At 42.6% G+C, this 15,244-nt stretch overlaps 1 long non-coding RNA gene across 1 annotated transcript in view; it reads right to left on the bottom strand.

Moving 5' to 3' along the window:
* LOC310758883 overlaps positions 1-12,905 on the bottom strand; it is a 32,315-nt gene extending 19,410 nt beyond the window's left edge. Inside the window, exon 1 of the long non-coding RNA XR_014546049.1 lies at positions 12,826-12,905. This is a non-coding gene — a long non-coding RNA (uncharacterized lncRNA). The remainder of the gene's footprint in view (positions 1-12,825) is intronic.
* Between the last annotated feature and the right edge of the window lie 2,339 nt (positions 12,906-15,244).

Here is a 15,244-nt window from a genome sequence, read left to right as displayed (position 1 = left end):
GCTGCTTTGGAAACTGCTCCTAGGCTATCAACCTGGATATAAGTAACTCATTATAAATTATTTGCATACATTTGCATGAATACAATAAATTATTTACATATATTTGCATGAATATAACAAATTATTTGCATATATTTGCATGAAGTTTATCAGGCCATGTTAAACTCACTCAGATGATGATGATGATTTTTTTATTTGTACCCTGCCCATCCACTCTGGGCAGCTTCAAGAAATATAAAAGCGTAATGAAACATCAGACATTAATAACTTTCATATACACTTGAGAGTTAGGCACTCTTGAGGTTGAACTAAAGATAAACCAGGTCAAACATGATATTCAGATAGTGGTAGGCGGGAAGCACTGTTGGGATGCAGCCAAGGAATCGGGGGCAATTGGTAGGCCCCCAGCTGACCCCAGCCCACCGGCCGGTGTGCCAGGCGATCTCCAGTCCTTGGATCAGCATGAAACTGCGACCCTAGCTTCAGACGCCTTCAGAAGCTGAAGCACACAACTCAGCAGAGTAAATAACGCTGCGCAACAGAAGTGGCGGGGAGAGGCTGTGTTGAGCATATGTACAAGCAGTTTATTCAGCATACATCAGGACAAGAGGAAAACATGTCTTCTCTCCTTTGTGTCCAAGCAAGCAGCATAAGCAACAGCTATACATAAACGGAAGTTCCCAGCAAGCTGTGCTGGAGTGTAAACAGGCATGTGACACACAACAATCATGCCTGTCCCTTAAGGTGGAATGGAATATCCCAACAGGCACTGCTACTTTTGAATGAGAGCCAAACTCAGCTCCACGATGGCTGGTCAAGCTGGAGGAGCCAATCATTTGTGTTGCTGCCTCCCCAATGGCAGCAACAGCAGAGGAAAAGGATGTTGCTGCATTGGGTGGGTAAGTTGAGGAATGGGTGCCCCCTGGCAGCATCATACCCCCTGAAATCTGAAGCCGGCCTTGGCATCAAGTCCGTTGCTCACTGTTTAAATAAGATCACAGACAGGACTACTTCCCTCCCCTCTCCTGTCAATATAGCCTCCTGGTACTTCAAAATTTAAGGCCTAAATTGATAATGTTTTGCTAGCATCACAGCCAGGGCATTATTAAAGTGGTGGCTTTCTCAGACCACAGTAGATTTGAAACAGGAGCTTAGCTTTCACAGCAGTGAACCTCGATTGTGCAGAACAATGATCACTGTACCATGGAGAAGACCTGTAATGCTCTCCCACTTAAAAGAAACAAAACAAAATCCGATCCTCGGGTAACCTTAGAAGCTATTTGCTCTAGCGGGTCAGAAAAACGCTCAAGTAGCTGAGATTAAAAGAGCTCCACAGCCAGTTCAAGGAGGGTTTTGGTTCCAATATGACATCCAAAATCATCTTTAAATCTCTCTCGCTTTCTCTCTCAGACATACATATCCCTCCCTCTTTCTTTGTACCTGTGTTTTTGCAAGCCTGTCTTCACAAATCAGTTGCCTTAGGGAATGTGCAAAAATCTGCACTGATTGTATATGTTAATTTAATATGCGTTTAAGTTATTTATTCTCTTAGGTTTATATCCTGCTTTTTTAAAAAATAAATTACGGACTCCAGGTGGTGTACAAGTGGTCCAAAGACGGACACCCAATCAAGGTACTGGCTAGATCTGGGCCTGCTTAGCTTCAGCATGCCTTCTGTCCATACCCTGGACACCAGGCCTGGAATCTGCACTTGGCCTACTGGGGCATTTGCAATCCCCGCGGCGGGGTGAGCTCCCGTCATTCAGTCCCAGCTCCTGCCCACCTAGCAGTTCGAAAGCACCCCTAAGTGCAAGTAGATAAATAGGTACCGCTTTATAGCGGGAAGGTAAACAGCGTTTCCGTGTGCTGCGCTGGTGCTGGCTCGCCAGAGCAGCTTCGTCACGCTGGCCACGTGACCCGGAAGTGTCTTCGGACAGCGCTGGCTCCCGGCCTCTTAAACGAGATGAGCGCGTAACCTTAGAGTCGGACACGACTGGCCCGTACGGGCAGGGGTACCTTTACCTTTTATACACCCAGGGGAGCTCAGTAGATTTGATGAATTGCCTGGCTTCCCCCTCCCCGGAACTCAGCCATTCATGCCCCCCAAATGCTAGCAGAAATGGGAGAGACGTTGTTCGTGCTGGGGCCCCCACTGCAGGCAGCATGAATGCCTTGGTGACTGTGACGTACATATGAGAGTGCTGGAGGAGAAATAATTAAACAGGTTACCCAATCAGGACCCAGGGGGGTGGAGTCAGAGGGACTATAAAACCAGCTCTGGGAGGGGCAAAAGGAGGAGTTCGTTGGGAGTTGGGTGGTTGGTTGGAGTGGGAGTGAATTGGGATAGAGTCTGTGGGTAGGTTGAGTTAGTGTAGCGAAATAAGCTGAGTCAGGAACAGTTAGGAGCTAGGAGGACAAGTAAATATCTGAGAGGTGGTTTAGTGACTGAGAGCAGGTAGCGGAAGTTATAGGTCTAGATTTAACAACAGGGGTTTGAGGGAGGTAGCAGCTCAAAGGCAGATGAGGGGGAAAGTTGGAAAATCATGGGAGAGCCAGAGCAACACTCAGCTGACATGCTTTCATTAGAAAAACCCTGCGAGCCTTAAAAGTAGGAGAGCAAAAAGTCCCTTAGGCTTTGATTTTCAGTTCTAGCAGAGGGTATTTGAAGCACCGCTGAATACAGCTTCTTCCATAAAACTATTCCTCATCCTTGGTATGGTTTGCTGGAACCAGAAACATCACAGTTTCTGCCCACTTGTGTTTCCCAGCACAATAACCACCGACAGGCTCATCCACCACGACTTTGTTGAAATGCCTTTCAAAACCATCCAAGCTAGTGGCCCATCCATCCTACATCTTCCATGAAACGACACTGGGTGCTTAGCTTTGAAATCAAAACATGCATGAATCTGAATAGCCCCCATTCACTGAAGAGGGTGAGTGATGTGAGGAATCCAATTAATTTATTTAGAGTTCTTCAGCTCCTGATATATGACCACGACCCTTGCTGACACTGATGAGAGTTTCATGTCCCTGCCAAGAAAAGAGAAGAAAATCTTTGGGGAGTATTTAAGAGTTTACTAATGTTGTGTTTGGGGGAGGGAAGAAGGGATTGGAATTACCTGAACTGCTAGTTCCGTCATAAATATTGCCCAGCTAAGTAACTGTCATGGAGCTTCTAAAATTATATTCACATAAAGTGAACACTGAATCTAATTCCAAGAATGAACATTCCTGACAATGTTCTCCATAACTAAAAGGTGAACTTCAACTCACATCATCCTTGGCCTTTGGTCATGCTGGATGGCTCTGCCTGCTTAGTATTTTACTGTGAATAAATGTATTGCACAAGAGAACTATACTGAAAACAGGAAAAATACAGTAATCTATAATAGAAAGAGCAAGAAAGACATGAAAGGCCCCTTGGAAGTATCAGCTACTAAATGGCACTATCCCTTATTCTCCAAATCTGACTATGGTGGTTCCCTCCTTTGTCCATGTCAAATGGACAAAAAGAAAATAAAAATGGTGCACAATGAATGAAAAATGTGGAAATATGGGAAGCATGCTAAAATGAGCTACAATGGATATTTTTGAGAATTGAAGAGAATAAAAAATGAAAAGGGGCACAGATTATGATGGTAACATTCTTAGCAGTTATTGGGATTTCGTTTAATTCTTTCAAAAAGGGATATACTCCCAAGTCAATATGCATAGGATCTGGCTGTAAGCGTCAGCTCAGTTGGGAAAGGCTGGGCACACAACCAACCCTCCCATTGAAATCTCTGGCCTTGATCCAGCTGTAGTTGTACGTATGTAGCTATTGCACATGTAATAATAATAATAATAATTTATTGTTTATACTCCACCCATCTGGCTGGGTTTCCCCAGCCACTCTGGGTGGCTTCCAACGAAGTATTAAAATACAGTGGTCCGTCAAACATTAAAAGCTTCCTTAAAGAGGGCTGCCTTCAGATATCTTCTAAAAGTCTGTTAGTTGATAGTTGTTGTTCTCTTTGACATCTGGTGGGAGGGCGTTCCACAGGGCGGGTGCCACTACCAAGAAGGCCCTCTGCCTGGTTCCCTGTAACTTGGCTTCTCGCAGTGAGGGAACCACGAGAAGGCCCTCGGCACTGGACCTCAGTGTCCGGGCAGAACGATGGGGGAGGAGACGCTCCTTCAGGTATACTGCACTGAGGCCATTTAGGGCTTTAAAGGTCTGCCCCAACACTTTGAATTGTGCTGGGAACCAATGTAGATCTTTCAAGACCGGTTTTATGTGGTCTCGGCGGCCGCTCCCAGCTGCCACATTCTGGATTAGTTGTAGTTTCCAGGTCACTTCCAAAGGTAGCCCCACGTAGAGCGCATTGCAGTAATCCAAGCAAGAGATAGCTAGAGCATGCACCACTCTGGCGAGACAGTCTGTGAGCAGATAGGGTCTCAGCCTGCATATCAGATGGAGCTGGTAAACAGCTGCCCTGGACACAGAATTGACCTGCGCCTCCATGGACAGCTGTGAGTCCAAAATGACTCCCAGGCTACGCACCTGGTCCTTCAGGGGCACAGTTACCCCATTCAGGACCAGGGAGTCCTCCACACGTGCCCGCCTCCTGTCCCCCCAAAACAGTACTTCTATCTTGTCAGGATTCAACCTCAATCTGTTAGCCGCCATCCATCCTCCTACCGCTTCTAGACACTCACACAGGACCTTCACTGCCTTCACTGGTTCTGATTTGAAAGAGAGGTTGAGCTGCGTATCATCTGCATACTGATGAAAACCCAAACCAGCAACGAAGTGGCCCCAGGCAGAGTCGCTCGGCGTTGTTTGCTGGAAGACTCTTCCAGGCAGCTCAGCAGAGCTGGGGTGAGCATCATGGTGCAGAAAAGAATGTGCCTCTGTGTTAAATGCCGGCGTGCACAGATTGTGGCAAAAGACTCTTAGAAGAAGTTAAAGGTAAAGGTAAAGGGACCACTGACCATTAGGTCCAGTCGTGGCCGACTCTGGGATTGTGGCGCTCATTTCGCTTTATTGGCTGAGGGAGCCGGAGTACAGCTTCCGGATCATGTGGCCAGCATGACTAAGCCACTTCTGGCGAACCAGAGCAGCGCATGGAAACGCTGTTTACCTTCCTGCTGGAGCGATACCTGTTTATCTACTTGCACTTTGACGTGCTTTTGAACTGCTAGGTTGGCAGGAGCAGGGACTGAGCAATGGGAGCTCACCCCATCGCGGGGATTCGAACCGCCGACCTTCTGATTGGCAAGTCCTAGGCTCTGTGGTTTAACCCACAGCGCCACCCACGTCCCTTTTTAGAAGAAGTTAACTTTAGTGAAATCTTTCTTGAGATCTTCTGCCTTTCCTTTATCCAGTCACCTATGAAATTTGCATGCATGTGAAGTCCAATTAATGAACGGCATATGTTTCAGCGCAGAATTAACATTGCTGCAGTGACCACTGAAGGCAAAACATTTGCAGTCTTTTTTCTTTTTTGGCATTTAAATTGATCTAGCCTCAACTCTGCACTTTATAGGGTTTATTTTTTTTTTGGCTGCTGAACACACACACACACACACACACGGTTTCATATTGCCTACTTCCTGTATTTCAAAAGTGTATGGAACAGGGGATTCACCAGCATTTATTTACTTTATAGTGGTTCCCAGGACGTTCCCTGAAAACAACTCCCTCTTCTTCACTTTTCTTACACATGTCAAAAGGCAGATTTGGAACAAATTATGTAGAATTACCAGTGGCAGAATTGCAGGGCGTAATTATCTGTTTTGTTGCAATAAGACAATAATAATTATGTTGCTCTTTTTTTTAAGAACTCAACAGGGATAACTGGATTTCTTTCAGTTTGGATGTAACCATAATAACAATTTAAGCTACTAGTTTAAAAGTATGGTTTGCCTTTGTTTTCCTTTCTAGTGCAGCAAAGTATACTTTGAAAGAAGCTGGCCCCTCCCGAATCACCTTTTGTGGCCTACAAACAAGCACAGGGTTCTGTCAACTGCATACAATGTCTGTAGGCAAAAGCTGGCATAAATCCTTGAGAAATTTGTTGAAAGTGCTGGAAAATTATCCTTTCTTTTTTTGCTGACAATTCTCCAATTATAAGAAAAGAAACCGCATTCAAAAGTTATCAAAGGGGAGAGAAAACATCACTGAAATTCTTGTGTGCAGAGTTTTTGTTTCACTTACCTTACTTTTGAGGTCATTGAGAAAGGGTATTTCATCTTTCATTCTACAATACAATACAATACACTACATAACACTAACACATTAACACCTTAAACTAACAAAACAAAACAACACAAAAACAATTTAAAACACATCAAACAATTTCAATATCTTATCTTTCATTCACTTATTTCAGCGACCTCCTCACACCTCCCTTTATGTATTCCACTTCTGTTAATTGTTTCAGCAATTCCTTTCCATCTTCCTCTGTTTTCTGTCCTATAATTATCTTAACATATTCTAACCTTATTTTTTCCTTTAACACTCTGTTAATCTATTTATACTTAATTCCTTATAACATTTCTACTAAAGCCATGTAACTTCATTCCCATATTATTCTAACATTCATTAATTTTACAGTATTTCTGTAAATAGTTTTTAAACTTTTTCCAATCTTCTTCCACCGACTCTTCTCCCTGGTCTCGGATTCTGCCAGTCATTTCCGCCAGTTCCATATAGTCCATCAACTTCATCTGCCATTCTTCCTGGGTGGGTAAATCTTGTGTCTTCTAATACTTTGCGATAAGTATTCTTGCTGCTGTTGTTGCATACATAAAGAAAGTTCTATCCTTCTTTGGCACCAATTGGCCGACCATGCCCAGGAGAAAGGCCTCTGGTTTCTTCACGAAGGTATATTTAAATACCTTTTTCATTTCATTATAAATCATCTCCCAGAATGTCTTAATCCTTGGGCATGTCCACCAAAGGTGAAAGAATGTACCTTCAGTCTCATTACATTTCCAACATTTATTATCGGGCAAATGGTAAATTTTTGCAAGCTTGACTGGTGTCATGTACCACCTATAAATCATTTTCATTAAATTTTCTCTTAAGGCATTACATGCCGTGAATTTCATACCTGTGGTCCATAACTGTTCCCAGTCAACCATCATTATGTTATGTCCAACGTCTTGTGCCCATTTAATCATAGCTGATTTCACCATTTCATCCTGAGTGTTCCATTTCAACAGCAAGTTATACATTCTTGACAAATTCTTGAGTTTTGAATCTAACAATTCTGTTTCCAATTTTGATTTTTCCACCTGGAAACCAACTTTTTTGTCCAGATTGTATGCCTCCATTATTTGATAATAATGGAGCCAATCTCGCACTTTGTTTTTCAATTTTTCAAAGCTCTGGAGTTTTATTCTGTCTCCATCTTGTTCCAGAATTTCCCAATATTTCGGCCATTTGGCCTCCATATTGAGTTTTTTCTGTGCCTTCGCTTCCATTGGTGACAACCATCTTGGGGTTTTCTTTTCTAACAAATCCTTATATCTTATCCAAACATTAAACAATGCTTTTCTAACGATATGATTTTTAAACCCTTTATGTGCTTTTACCTTATCGTACCACAAATATGCATGCCAGCCAAATACATTATTGAAACCTTCTAAATCCAACACGTCCGTGTTTTCAAGAAGCAGCCATTCTCTCAGCCAGCAAAAAGCAGCTGATTCATAATAAAGTTTAAGGTCTGGCAGGGCAAATCCACCTCTTTCTTTGGCATCAGTTAATATCTTAAATTTTATTCGAGGCTTCTTGCCCTGCCAGACAAATCTAGAAATATCTTTCTGCCACTTTTTAAAACAATCCATCTTGTCCAAAATTTGCAATGTTTGAAACAAAACAACATCCTTGGCAACACATTCATTTTTATCGCAGCAATTTGGCCTAACAATGATAACTTCAAATTTGTCCATATTTCTAAATCCTTTTTCACTTCGATCCAACATTTTTCATAATTGTCCTTAAATAAATTCACATTTTTAGCAGTCATGTTAACCCCTTTCTTAACCAATGTTAGTCCTGTCTCCTTCTGAAACTTCTCTCTCTCATTCACAGTTAAGTTTTTCTCTAAAACTTTAGTTTTCATCTTGTTCAACTTAAAACCTGCTACCTGTCCGAATTCTTGAATCAGTTCCAATACCCTTTTAGTACTGGATTCTGGCTCCTGTAAAGTCAATACTAAATCATCAGCAAATGCTTTCAGTTTGTACTGTTTAGCTCCCACTTGTATACCTTTAACCTCTTGGTCCTTTCTAATCATATTTAGCAAAACCTCAAGGACCAATATAAAGAGCAATGGAGAAATTGGGCAACCTTGTCGTGTCCCTTTCTCAATCTTAAACTCTTCTGTCACTACATTGGTCACAATTAATTTTGCCTTTTGTTCTGAATAAATTGCACCTATACCATTTTCAAAACCTTGGCCTACCCCCATCCCCTGTAGATTCTTCTTCATAAAACTCCAAGAAATGTTGTCAAAGGCTTTCTCTGCGTCCACAAATATCAAAACTGCCTTAGTATTGATATTCACTTGTAGTTTTTCTAGAATATTAATTATATTCCTCATGTTGTCAGACAAATGTCTGCCCGGGAGAAAGCCCGCTTGGTCTTTATGAATTTCTTCTGCTAACACCTTTTTTAATCTTTTAGCCAAAATATCTGCAAAAATTTTGTAATCCACATTAAGCAGCGATATGGGGCGGTAGTTTTTGAGCTGTGTCTTTTCAGTCTCTGTTTTCGGTATAAGTGTAATGTAAGCTTCCTTCCACGAGTCTGGTGCCCTTCTCCCTTCCAATATTTCATTACAGACTTCCTTCAGTGGTTGTATTAACCATTCTTTCAAAGATCTGTAATATCTTGAAGTCAAACCATCTGGTCCTGGAGATTTACCTAATTGCATATTCTGGATGGCCCCTTCCACCTCCTGATCCGTTATTTTATAATTCAACATTAACTGTTTTTCCTGAGAGATTTTGTGTAGTCCATTTATTTTCAGAAATTGATCAATGTCCATTTCTTTCTGCTTCTCCTGTGTATAAAGTTGTTTAAAATATCTCTGGAAACACTTCCTGATCTCCACTGGGTTCTGTATATTCTTTCCTTCCACTTCCAAATTTGTAATAGTATTGAGTTTTTGTCTTTTCTTCATTTGCCAGGCCAACAATTTTCCACACTTATTTGCCGATTCAAATGACTTTTGCCTCATCTGTTTAATCTTCCATTCTATTTCCTGATTCATCAGCTTCATATATTGTACTTGGTATAACTTTATCTCTTTCAGGATCTCCTGTGACTTTGGTTTTGCTCTCAGTTTCTTCTCTCCTTCCTTTACTTTCCCCAGGATTTTATCCTTTTTTTCATTCTGAGTTCTCTTCTTAATTGCATTCTGTTGTATTAAGAATCCTCTCATAACCGCTTTACTTGCGTCCCAAATTACTCCTTTTTCCTGTAGTGTTCATATTTATCTCGAAATAGTCTCTTAGAATTTTTTGGGCCTTCTTGGTCACCTCTTCATTCCTGAACAAAGTATCATTCATCCTCCATCTAAAGGAACCAATTGGTGTCAATTTCATTTCCATCTTCACAGCATTATGGTCAGAACAAGTTTTGGGGCAAATCTCCACTTTGCTGATCTTCGGAGCCAATCCCCTGGTTACCCAGATTTGGTCAATTCTTGTCCATGTCATTTTAGCCTCAGAGAAGAAAGTTCCCTCTCTTCCCAGAGGGTTCTTCATTCTCCAAATATCAACTAAGTCTATATTTTCAGTCATGTCAAAAAAGGTTTTTGGTAGTCTACCATCTTTGGTGACTACCTGTCTCTGTGCCTTGTCCATATTTGTAGACACCACTCCATTCATATCTCCCATCAGGATCATATTATAGTCCATGTAATCCATCAGAGTCTCATGTAGCTTCTTAAAAAACTCCGATTTTCCTTCATTTGGTGCATAAATACCTACAATCAAGAATTTCTCTCCTTGTGATTGAATTTCAATTGCAACAAATCTTCCTTGGTCATCTTTGAATATGAATTTCGGTGATAGGCTCTCCTTTGCATAAAGGACCACTCCTCTTTTTTTAACTTTATCTGATGATATAAATTCTTGGCCCAGTCTTTTATTGCTCAATATCTTCCTGTGTAGCCTTATCACATGTGTTTCTTGCAAACAAATCAAGTCCAAATGTTCTTTTTTCAATAAATGAAAGACTCTCCGCCTTTTTTCCGGGGAATTTAGTCCATTAACATTCCAGCTTGAAACCTGCAATGCCATCATGTAATTACGCTGATGTTCCTCCAACTGCACCCAATGCTTGCTCTTCTTCTGTTGGTGGTGGTGGTGAAACGTTCACTGGGGGATCCAATCCAAAAGATAATGCTGATATATCCAATATTCCCCTGTTTGGTGATCTTCTATCCGATGCTCTTTGCTCTAGTCCTCTATCTGGTGATCTTCTATCCGATGCTCTTGGCTCTTTTCCAAGTCCCTTCTGCAGATCTTCTTCGTATTTATACAAAAACTTTGCTTTGTCTTCTACTGATCTTATTTTTATTTTCCTTCCTTTGAAATTGAAGGATAGACCTTGGGGAAACTCCCACCTAAAGATGATTTTGTTCCTTCTCAGCAGGGCAACCAAATCTCTGTAGTTAGGCCTAAGATCCAAAAGATATTTCGGGACGTCTTTAAAAATTTCCACTCTTGACTGTAATACTTCTAAGTTCTTCTGGTAGTGCCAACCCAATATTCTGTCTCTCTCCTCTTTAGTTCGAAGGGTGATCAAGCAGTCTCTTATTCTATTCTTCTCTTTTTTCCCTCCTCTTCCAAGTCTGAAGGCCCTCACAATTCTAAACTCTTCTTGACCCAAGTCCAAGTCCCAAAAGTCAGCAAATTCCTGTGTGAGAAAGTCTATCAAACTTTCCTTCTCCAATTCAGGTAGGGCTCTGATCCTCAAATTCGTCTGTTTTTCTTTAAGTTCTATCATAGAAAGCGTCAACTTATGATCATCAAGTAGGGCTGGGACTCTGTAGGGCTGGGACTCTCTCTCTCTCCAGTTGTGTTACTTTACATTCAGCAGCAACGGCTTTCTCCCTGGCTTCCTCCGCAGTCTGCCATATCAAAGTAGATTCCTGTATCAATTTCTGGATAGTTTCTGTATTAGTATTCACCTTTTGTCCCAGATTATTTATACTTTCTGTATTTAAGTCAATTTTAGTATTTGCGGCATCCACTTTCTTGTTAAGCTGTTCCAGTGAGTAGTTTGTCTTATTTAATGCAACCGCTAAGGCCTCTTCTGTCGACATTCCTCTTGGTTTTGAGTGTACTGGTGCAGAAGCCGCGGCAGACGAGGCAGAGGGGCCTGATGTTGAGTCTCTCCTGGATTGCTGCCAAGTCCTCCCAGACCTTAATTTTTTTTCAGCAGTTGATTGGTCTGTTTTTTCCTTTCCATTTGCCATAACACTTAAAAGATTCAAGGTCAGTCCCAGAGTCTCACAGTTCTTTATCTTACAGCTGGAAATCCCCCTTGCCCAGCTCTTGTGAAGCAGCCAGTTTCAAAGGCTTCTACTAGGGGGAAACAGTTTCTATTTGTATCAGTCAGTAATGTCCTCTTTTAAACACACATTCTACAAATCATCTCACCATTGTCTGGTCTGTGCAGCCTTCCCAGGTGCCCACAATTCAATCAAAGTCCAGGAGAGGGTATCTCTCCAGAGATATGCACTCTGACCGCCTGCATTTCCTGTGAACACAATGGTGCCCCCAGCTTGTCCTTCCTGTAAGTTTGGGAAGGGGGGTCCTGCCTACCATGTTTTCGGCAGTTGATTGTTTTAAAGTGTTTTTACTTCTTAAGAAATCAGCAAAAATGTGAAAAAGGACTTCTCTTTTCAAAAAGGAGAGAAGAAAAATATCCGTGACGGCACTCATCTCAGGCACTTGGAAGCCAGCCTTTGTGGCTTCTTGTGTTTCAGTTAAACTAACAGAAAAGTGTCATGAAGCAACTTTCTCCCAGGGGCTTTTTCAGACCAGGAAGTGCAGACACCTGGGGAGGCTGTCCCACAGACATCAAAGTGCAATTTCAGAAATTTCAAAGTGCCCCAAGAAAAAGACAGAAATGTTGAGGCCTCTTTTGCAGGGGAAGAACTTGTGAGTAATCAGGGCAGAGTGTTTGGCACAGGTCTAGCTGAAAGTAAACCCTACCCCACAAAAGCATTGAAATATTTTAGCCGATGCGCTTTCGTTACAGCCCTGAACCCTGCAAAAGAAGTGCAGAGTGCAGCTTTCCCTCCCACAATTGCTCAGAGGAATATCGGAAGCCCCCTTATACTGAATCAGAACATTGGTCCATCCAGCTCAGTATTGTTGACATGGACTGATGGCTGGTCTCCTCAGCTGGGGGGCAGGGGATGTTCCCAGCCCTGCCTAGAGAAGCAAAGAACATAAAAAGAGTCAAAGGCCCATCTGCTCCAGAATCCTAAAGTGGCCAACCAGATGCTTATGGCAAGCCTGCAAATGGATAGCAAAACATGGCAGGGGAATGAACTTGGGTACTTCTGCATTCAAAGCAGGTGTTCTACCATTGAGTTACAGTCCCCAAGTCTACTGGTAGTCCAGATCCATTTGATCTCAGCAAATATTTATACCTAATCAGAGGATCCTCTTTCCTTACAACAGGGAAGCCAACAGCCAGCTCCTCTCTTACATTACCAAATAACAACTTTTCAGTGTGAGCTTTGGCACCGTTGGCAACTGGATGCCCCAAGTTGGGTTGCAGAAGAGACGTGGTAGATCCTTTCCTACCTTGATGAGGCCTAGTGGGTGCATCTGATGGTGGAAGTAGGGGCAACAGCAGCAGGTTTCAGTGTTGTTCTGACCAGTTCTGGTAGACTAGGCGTTGCTGTTTGAACCTCCCAGAGAGTTCCAGAGTGCTAGGTGGGATCATAGCAGAATATAACCCCTGCTCCCACACCCAGCTGTTTTTTGTGTGTGCGTGTTTGTTTTTAAGATGGGGGGATATCAGGCTGGTAGACCCTGGCAGAGTGCTTGGACTCTGGAAACTGCCCAAGAATGACCCATCCTTGGCCTCTATTTAGAGGGAAGAGGAAGTGACCCTTGTAGAGCAGGGAGGGTATTGTATGGGATTTTAATGGATAGCCACTTATGACAAGCCAAAGAGCTGCAACTGTTGTGTTATTGGCTTAGCACTAAATAAGGCCTCTCATACACTACATCAAATGTTTATCTTGTTCCAGTACCAAACTAAACAGTGGACCTGGGTGTGCATATCAGTCATCCTCTGCCCTAAAAAACAAAACCCAAAAACAACCAGCAGTATTTTAATGAGGACGTGTTTATTTGAGCAATATGGCAACTACGGCTGTGTAACGTCACTCAGTCTAGTCAGACCTTCTGGCGGAGATGTCAACAGTATATAGCCTCTTGCCCTTTACACACGTCAAGCTATCTGGAGTTGCTTTTCATTCGTTTTGGTCTTCAGGCTGAGCCAATCGGACCTTCATCCCACCTGCTCATTTTCTCAGCATATCAGACATGCTGTAGCATCTGCTCCCATGTTATTTGTTCCTGACGGTTGAGGCAGGCTGCTCCAATCATCATTAGAGCTCCCTGGCCAAGAAATTGTCAGCAAGCAGTGTAGCCATATGGAATTACACACTGTTTCTTAAACATTGTGACAACGTTTGATGAGCAGCACGTATTGCATGCGTTGTATTGTCTACAATTAACTTCATTCTCTTCCTGAGGAGTCATCCTTAATTTCGAGTGGCACAAACTGAAGTGAGTTTGCTCCTCAGGATTCCCTTTTTAGGAATCTGGTATTGAGCACGCAGCGGATTTTCTCAGAATGTTGGATATCAGTTTTTGACATTGATTTCAGAATTTCGACAGCATTTGAGGGAACACACGCAATGTGTTTGGTTCTGACAGTAGTTGCAAGGCAACAGGCAGATGTGTTAAGTATTAAGATTTCTTGCTCGCCCCTGTCAAAAATCAAAACAATCCACATTTTTAAATTTTCTTTTAACAAAGATACAGTTTTAAACAAATTAAAAGACAGAATTTTGTTTACAAGGACGGAATCTTTTTGCTATTCACCTTAACTATAGGAGCACTTCCATGCTCCTAGAATTTCAAATTCCGCTTGAGATGCACTGAGGGATATCAGCAGCTTAATTTATCCCTCCCAGAAAGGTATTAAAGGCATGGGAGTCCTGCTAAAATGGTGGCTATAAACCAGAGTAAGAACAACAGACACGTGGCATACAGTGGTACCTCGGGTTAAGTACTTAATTTGTTCCGGAGGTCCGTTCTTAACCTGAAACTGTTCTTAACCTGAAGCACCACTTTAGCTAATGGGGCCTCCTGCTGCCGCTGTGCCACCAGAGCACTATTTCTGTTCTCATCCTGAAGCAAAGTTCTTAACCCAAGGTACTATTTCTGGGTTAGCGGAGTCTAACCCAGGTACCACTGTATACGTGACTGTGCTAGCGGAGTTTGCAGGTACCACTGTGTATGTGACTGTGTTGTGAGCACATTTAAGATGTAGACTTTCAAGAAGAGAGGAACAGTGAGACATTCAACAGCTGCAACATTTCTGATCGTGAAGTGATTGGAAAAGCAACACTGTGGGATTTCATACCAAGAGAAGAAGCAATCCTCTTTTTTTTACATAAAATTTGCATATGGCAATTTATATGTATAGATGCACATTTAGAAAGAATTACTAAAATTTATATAGAGATGCAATACGTCTCACCATATTGGGGAAGACTGTGACCAAGTACCCTGTGTTGCTCACTCTCTTGTCCAGGCTCTAACTGCTGAAGGGCAACTGAAGTTTCTCCCTTCTCTTGGTAAAGGTAAAGGTAAAGGGACCCCTGACCATTAGGTCCAGTCGTGACCGACTCTGGGGTTGCAGCGCTCATCTCGCTTTATTGGCCGAGGGAGCCGGCATACAGCTTCCGGGTCATGTGGCCAGCATGACTAAGCCGCTTCTGGTGAACCACAGCAGCACACGGAAACGCCGTTTACCTTCCCACCAGAGCAGTACCTATTTATCTACTTGCACTTTGATGTGCTTTTGAACTGCTAGGTGGGCATGAGCAGGGACCAAGCAACGGGAGCTCACCCCATCGCGGGGATTTGAACCACCGACCTTCTGATCGGCAAGTCCTAGGCTCTGTGGTTTAACCCACAGCGC

The sequence above is a fragment of the Podarcis filfolensis genome, assembly GCF_964270895.1.
Source record: "Podarcis filfolensis genome assembly, chromosome: 3".
Lineage (NCBI taxonomy): Eukaryota > Metazoa > Chordata > Lepidosauria > Squamata > Lacertidae > Podarcis > Podarcis filfolensis.
Note: the sequence above shows the minus strand (reverse complement) of the source record. Positions and strands in the feature narration are given on the sequence as shown.